We start from the raw sequence: 7,969 nt of genomic DNA on the forward strand, positions 1-7,969 counted from the left end.
TCCTGTGCATTTCAACTTGAGAGCAATCACAGAGGTGATAAGTTACTCGTTTCAGTGTTGCAATTTTGTTTGTTTCCATTTTCCACATCCAGCAGAACACCCAGTTGGTCATCTCGTTATACGCATCGTAACGAGAGCACATAGAGCTTGGATGGGGGCTTATCCTTCGCAGAGAGAGGCGTCACTTTTTAATGAGAACGACGTAATGGAAATGGACGTTAAAATGAGACTCATACATTGGCAACTGACACACAGTTTCTGACTTGTAAAAGCAACTAGGCTATCTAAATTTAAATTTCGTAGATTAATCATTACTAAGGGGATTCAGAAGAAATTTCACTTTTGTGCTTCAAACATTATACTCTGAGTCATGTTAACAAGAAGTTCACATTACATTAAACCTTATACACTTATGTTCCTATCTATTTTAATGCGACTGAAACCATTATATAAATTTTCCAATATCTAAACCGACATTTTACTAATCGCCACAGACATATTCCCTTAAAATTAGATGAAAAGAGCGTCTTCGTTTCACTTGACAGTACGCCTAATCTTTCATAATATTGTCACGAGTCCGGGGTTTCGTGATAATTAATGGATTACGGATTTGGGGAAGCTGTTTATTGGAGAATTACGCCAGGTGGAACTACAGACAATTATAACACTTCGTAACTGCAAACAATGATCACACTCTAGTGTTCCTTGTAACTACGCCACACGAAGTCTTCTGTGGGTTCTCCTCTTACTTCTGTTCTGATCTTGTCTTTCTTCTGGTTATCTCCGCTCCTGTCTGATCTGATCCTCACTTCTCTCTCTCTCTGTTCACGAACTCATCCGGTTTTATAACTGCTTGTCGTACCGACTAGGGGACACTATCTCTAAGGGTTCATATTTCGCGCTTTCCGATTAAACGGTCTCCAGTATATTGGTTTGCTTATTATTTTGAAGTTAGAATATGTATGTCGACTTGGAAGGATTCTGACGATTGTGTATGCTGTACAAACTATTAGTCTTATTTTGGACTCTATCCATCTTCTGGTATATACGAGTATAAGACAAAAGACCACAACGTTTCGGAGACTGGATCTGTCTCCGTCCTCAGGTGGATGGGGCAGGATAGACCTACTCAATTAGGTCCAAATGAGATATACGTGGTAGAGTCATTAGGTTCGTGGAATGTGGTTTTATCGCATCATATTACAAGGTGTTCACTTACACTTATGCAGATCCACATCGGCCCTCAAAATAGTTACCGTTGGCCGCTATGCAAATCTGCCAACGTTGATATAGCTGTCGAAAACATTGCTGAAACATATTGGCAGTAAATTCCCGTACGACGCTTTATGGCCATTCCATTAACTTATTGACTGTAGTAGTATATTGTCACTTTAACTTATTGTAATACGTAGGTCGTACCGAAAGTCATGAGCAACTTCTTTTTGCGTGCAACCTGGGAACAGCAGACGAAAGAGAGTACAAATGAATTGAAAGATTAATTAAGAAAAACTTAAACAGAAAAAGTGTAGCAAAGCGACACGATTTTGTGTATTGAAGCAAACAGTAACTTTAAGCTTAACTAGACCGAAGCCGTATCAAAATATCAAATTTTGTAATATAATTTTTGGAACATATTTCCAGCGTAGGCAGGCGAGTCGAAGAGATTAGTACGCTTACACCATCTAGTGAGCCGGCTACAAATCATATCCATTTTTAATGTTCAATAAATCAGCACAAGAAATTCAAATTAATTCTCTAATCTTATCTATGCTAAGTTGTGTTTTCCTAATTTATGATGTATAAGCTGTGATTATCAAATAAGATAGAAGTGATTATAACAATCTTGTTCAATTCTCTACCTTTTTAATGGGACACGCGTTAGCGTAGTTGATTCTTATATTGGAGTTATGTTTTAATTAAAGATTTCTGATTATAAAACATTCTTATTGTCTCAACATCTCTAATAAATTCACAATTATACATAGCCATATTTTATCCGTTCTATCCGGGTCCGTTATAAAGGGGTTTTACTGTACGAGTATGCACTTTGTCTAAAGATTCTCATACGATTCCACTTTTATGGAAAATACACGTCATTAGGAAGGCGGCTTCTAGGCCGTGCCATAGCTTGGGTGGTTAGTCACCGGCTTCCCAAAGCGGCGGTCCGGGATCGAGCCCAAGTCAGGTCTTGTGGGATTTGTGGTGGACAATGTGGCACTGGGGCAGGTCCCCCCCCCCGAGTACTTCGGTTTCCCCTGCCAATTCTCATTCCACCGACTGCTCCACACTCATCATCATCTATCATCCGGGTCTGGTACAATATACTAATTAGTGGCCGACGTACCAAGTGGACTCAGTCTCACGCCACCCCATTAAACAAAAAAGGCGGCTTCCTTCTAGGTCACCGAAACTTAGAAGTCCGCGGCAAAGTTACTGGAGAACAAGTGCATGGCAATGGGACGGTGTGACCTTGGAACGTGACGACAAAAGTATATCCATACTAGAGATAACATTGCAGTCACGTCAACACTGGGCACGAGGCACCAGGCACCAGGCACTGAAGAAATACGAGTAGTTTATTCTGCATAGGAAAATGAAAATGGATTTAATTAAATTCATCAGCATATATTACAAGAGATAAAAGGATGTGATAGGATGGGTAAATTATCAGTTTAACAACGAGATAAAAAAGTTGAAGCTATTCTCTTAACAGGCCATGGAGGCCCATAGGGTTGTGAGAGTTCAAGGCTCCCACGTTTTCTAGACAACTGGTTCACAGATGGAGGTGAGGTTGTCACCTTTACGCGCCAGCCGCCCTTCTCCAGGAAGATTCCTGGTACTCATTTGTTAGAGGCTGAGTCGATTTTATGGCCATAGTGCGGCTGGAAGGATTAGGTCAATTGAAACACCCAATGACCTCATCGGGAATCGAACCCTCGACCTTCCGGCTTGTAACATAGTCCCTCAACCAACTGCGCTACCGCGTGCCCCCAACAGTGAGCTCAGTCGATATGGCTTTTACGCTACGGACTGGATGACTGGAGTTTGATTCCTACCAGAGGCAAAAGATTTTTCTTTTTTTTTTTTAACGTCCGGACCGGATCTGGGACCACGCCCAGCCTCCTATCTCCTGACTACCGGGGATAAAACGGCCAGAGAATGAAGCTATCGCCTTAATTAGTCAATTCTTAAAGTTAAGAAACAAAGGAGTTCAGTAGTTCAGTTATAGGACGTTCATTTAAAAATACACATCAAATGGTGAAATACGTGGATTATCCATGCTAATGTTGCGAGCACTGTTAAGGCAATTGAAAACCTACGTGTACAATGTAGGAGAACGTCCCGTGTCTTCTTGTCACAGAAAGTCCGTGATATGAAGTATCTACTAAGCTGCAATACCGAATATTGAACACAGCGTTTCATAATTAATTGCTGTCAAATTCCATATACAAGAGAGAGAGAGAGAGAGAGAGCTAAGAAAACTATTACTATGAAAATTACTGTAATAATGCCTGAAAATTACGTAATCTAAAAGAAATGACAAATTTTGTGTAACTCTGTCAGTGCAGAATTATATGCAGTCTTACAAATCCAGTCAATATAAAAGTTGAGATCGGAAGTGTCAATAATTCTACAGTTATGGTTATAAATGTATAATTTCCTTTATACATTATATTTGAAAACGTGTTTGTTTTCTTGTAAGCATACATTTACGCATAACTGTGATTACGAACACCTTCTTCATATTCTCGACATGAAGATCTGCAAGTTGGAAGAGACTATGAAGGAATTGTAAATCGAAAGTTAAGAATGTTTCAAGTCTCCTCGTTTCTTCCTGCAATACATTCATTCATACTCCTCAGAAACCCTACAGAAAATATTCAATGTTGCTTGGCGGAGAAACAGTACCAACAAATATTTCGTTTTGTGTATATTCTTCAAAGTGTCACGACGTTACAGCTAGAAGCTAAGCTCCAAGTTGATTGTGTCAGAGTTTTATGATGTGACTTATCACGCTGAAAATAACAGAACAATTCTCTGAACTCAGTTCTGAAAATCAGTGAAACCAAACTCATTAAAATGGGACTCATGGAGAGACTACGTTAAGAATATCACATGGTAGTGACTTATGTTCTATACACAAGAGGAACAATATTTCGGATAAGTAATATACGGAAATGATCTCAATTTTCAACATAAATTTTAAGGCCTCATACCTGAAGTAAAATGTAACTCATCACGAATATCTCAATGTCAATAGGCCGTAAAAAGTAGATCAGTGAATTGTACCGAATTTCTCAAATAATTCTGTTTTTGTTTGTACATCTGTGTTATCTGTTGAATAATTAGTACAGTTTCTTAGAATCAAAGAATGGTGGATTTTCGAGTACAAAAATATTCGTTAGACGTCCATAAGAATGAAATATTTCTCTACTTCTTATGAGACGTTATATGTATATGAAGAACATGGCTGCTTATTGTAAGGTTATGTGTCCTCGTAGTCAGTCTACAGGTAAATCAGTAAATAAATTACATTGCAATCACGTCAAATAGGTATTATTGTCCTGCAAATTTGTACTTCAAATATCCCAGTATCGCTTCTTTTGGAAAGAATATATGCATACGTGTATAATTATCTAATTCTATGAAATAACTTTTTGTATTATTTTCATTACATTATTTTGTGTATATATGGAAGGGTTTTGTTTAGAAATTCTACTCCATGTATACGTTTGGATGTTAAATTTGATTGTAGGCTATATAATTCATGTCACTTAGGCGATTATTTATAATTATTTTTTCGTTTATTTATGTTTCCGCTGAGTAGTTGGGTGCAAAAAAAATGTTAAGTCCAAATCAATAAATTAAAGGGCATTTGGTTAGGCTGGTCACATTATCACATAAAATGTACAAATTTTGGAGACAGTGATATGATATAACGAAGCTACGACACTGTGCAATTCATTTCCTTTATTATAATTTAATATATGCTGCTCAATATTACAAAAATTATACGTGTGTATTGTATACAAATTCTTTCTGGCCTTCTGAAAATTAATAATAGTTTGAAAATTATTGCATCGTCAAAAATAGGAGCTTGAAAGTCAGTGTTTACAATGCTGAATTAATTTATAATTTGAAAGAATAATTTGTATAATTTATTTATATATAACATTATAATTCAGTGCAATATAAAATGATTTGTTTTTGGTCTATCTTTACATAAAACACCAAGACTCAGCACATTAGTCGAGCTATATTTCCACCATGCGTTCTATATGAATACACAAAAAGCGGCGACGGATCTACCGACAGATGTATATAAAAATGTCCTTTAAGCATGTATTGTCTAATTAAACCAAACTGACTGAATGTGTCTGCCTCTGACTGTTGTGTTGTGTGTAACTCTATAAACCCACTCAAGGGAAGCGCAAGAAAATGTATTTACACGTAAAAGCTTTCGTCGGTTTATTCTAAAAAAGAAAAATATGTTACGTTGAAACTGATATCAGTTTAACGTGTAATCTACGTGTAAAATCTGCCATCGGTTAATATATGTACTAATGTAGGTGGAATCACTACAAACATATAAAACTGCAAATGATTGATTGTGTCAAAGAGTTTTTCGTGTTTTTATTTATTTCCTGCTTTGTCGTTACAAATTAGTAACAAACACGACCATAAAATAGATGTGAATCATAAGAAATATTGTACTTTCCATCAAGCTTGTACGTTACTAAATCACAGTTTCTTTAGATGCGGGGTTTGGAATTGTTAAATACTAATAATTAATTTTTTTCAGTAAATATCAGCAACTGATTTAATTATGCATTTGCTACACGAATTGAAATTCGGCATTCTGCTGCATGTTAAGTAATGCTTTCCAAGAGCTGTGCTCATACAAATTTTATATTTCAATATACATTATTTTAAGTGCGCAGAAAATCGAGTTTTACCATAAACATGTGTGTTTTAATGTAAAGTCTGGCGATCAGTTCAGTAAATTAAATTTTATATGTAAGTCACAATGGCATTCAATGGCCTTCAGGTGTGGAACTGTAGTAAGAAGAGTACGGACTTCTTTATTTACACGAGCAATTCGCATTGTTTTTCCGAAAGAGAGAGAGAGACTCTCACTAGTCTGCATATATACACGTAGAACTGTTCTATCACAGTTCAATAAAGACAAGGGACCCAACAGCCATTGTATAAAAACCATTAAATCATCAATTCTTTGAAGAAATATATTCATCTGCATAATATTTAAAAATTCAGTTGCTCAGCTCCTGTTTCACAGAAAACATACGGCTATTGCCGTCCCTCTTTATCCTGAGTCACGTATAAATAAATTTACACGTATATGCATGAGGAATATGGAGGCTGAAGTACTCAACGCGGTGGTTACGAATAATTATATCTTCTGGGTTATAACGCGGTTTACATCGGTGAATTCAAAAGATGTTTCGGAGGAACATTTCGCATCCATCTTCAGGGTCGAAGTCAAGTAATAAATCAGCATTAAGCAGGCTGTAATGAGAGTTGCTTGCTAATAGTACACACAGAAGAGGATAGGTAGAATGGGACAAGCAATTACCCTTCTCTGAACCCTTTTGAGCGCCGCTTGGAATCGTCCTAGAGCAAAGTAACAAATGAATCATTCAAGCAGGGCCGGTCACGATAGTCGAGCAGTCTAAAGGGGCCCACACATGTACGAGTCTGGCTCGCGAGTCCGGCTCAGCGAGCTTGAGTCGGGAGCCGGGCTCGGATTAATTTCACCACAAACGCATGAGCTGACTCCCAACTTTGCGACCCACACACGGACGAGTTTGGATCATTGGAACCCGAGCCGAGTCGGACTCGCGAGCTAGCCTCGTACGTGTATGGGCCCCTTAAGTTATGTACTGCCTTCATCGTGGATTCGAATCCTACACAAGGAATGGTTGTTTGATATATGTATGTGTTTATTCTGTGTTTGTGTTGTCCTGTGTTTAGGTAGAGGCCTTGCGACGAGCTGATCACTCGTCCAAGGAGTCCTACCTTCTGCAAAATGATCAAAATGAAAAAATAACCTCGACAAATAAGAGGAACGCATGAAGTAAGTAAGTCAAGCATGAGGCACAAGACCAGATGGGTATGTATTAATGAGTAAACATAGTACAAAGAACAAAGAGTTCCTGACATACACAATGAGCCCGTCTATTTTCACTGAAATGTCCATCAGGGCTGTTTGCTGCCAGTTATATAATGGTTTCTCGCTTGGCTTACTATTCTACAATGAAGATAGAGGCAATATGTTCCTCCGAAACGTCGGTCGACCTTTACAGGACTATAGGCCTGTAGCAGATTTTACATGTGGTTACCGCTGAGCTTCAAAAGGTTAAATTCAAATGGACGCTTGGTCGCACGGCAATTTCCAGCCGAGCTTTCTTCATCACTTCTCCTTTAGAAATGTAATTCGTTTTGAACGTGCGCTCCTCTTGTCGGCTGGGTTTCAAAAGATCGTGGTGTCTGTCGTTCCGTGTGAATTCTCTGAAAGCCACTCTCAAGTCTTCCCTAGAGTACTAGTGACTAATTAACTCAAGCGTTATGCAGCACGCCAGACTGACTCCACGGTTGCCAGATACATCTTGCCTGGAGCTAATACTGGCTATAGAATAGCAAATTATATAATGTATATGGATCAGAAAGTATGCTATTATTATCATCAATTTGAGAGGACAAATTTCTATTGGCCTGTTTTATTTAAAGCTCTTTGACGAAAACAAGGCATAGAGAAGTCCTTCATAAATTCTCTAAAGCAGTGATTATAAGATTTCATTAGATAATTAATATTTCATACCCAGAAATTTTTTTTTCTCATCCCTTTCATGAACACATAAAAGCAGAGTGGTAATACAGACATCAACAGACTCAATATATAATTATGTTACACATTCGAGTACCACGAATCCATATTTAATAACGCTTA

Source organism: Cryptotermes secundus, unplaced genomic scaffold (genome assembly GCF_002891405.2).
Source record: "Cryptotermes secundus unplaced genomic scaffold, Csec_1.0 scaffold885, whole genome shotgun sequence".
In the NCBI taxonomy this organism is placed as follows: domain Eukaryota; kingdom Metazoa; phylum Arthropoda; class Insecta; order Blattodea; family Kalotermitidae; genus Cryptotermes; species Cryptotermes secundus.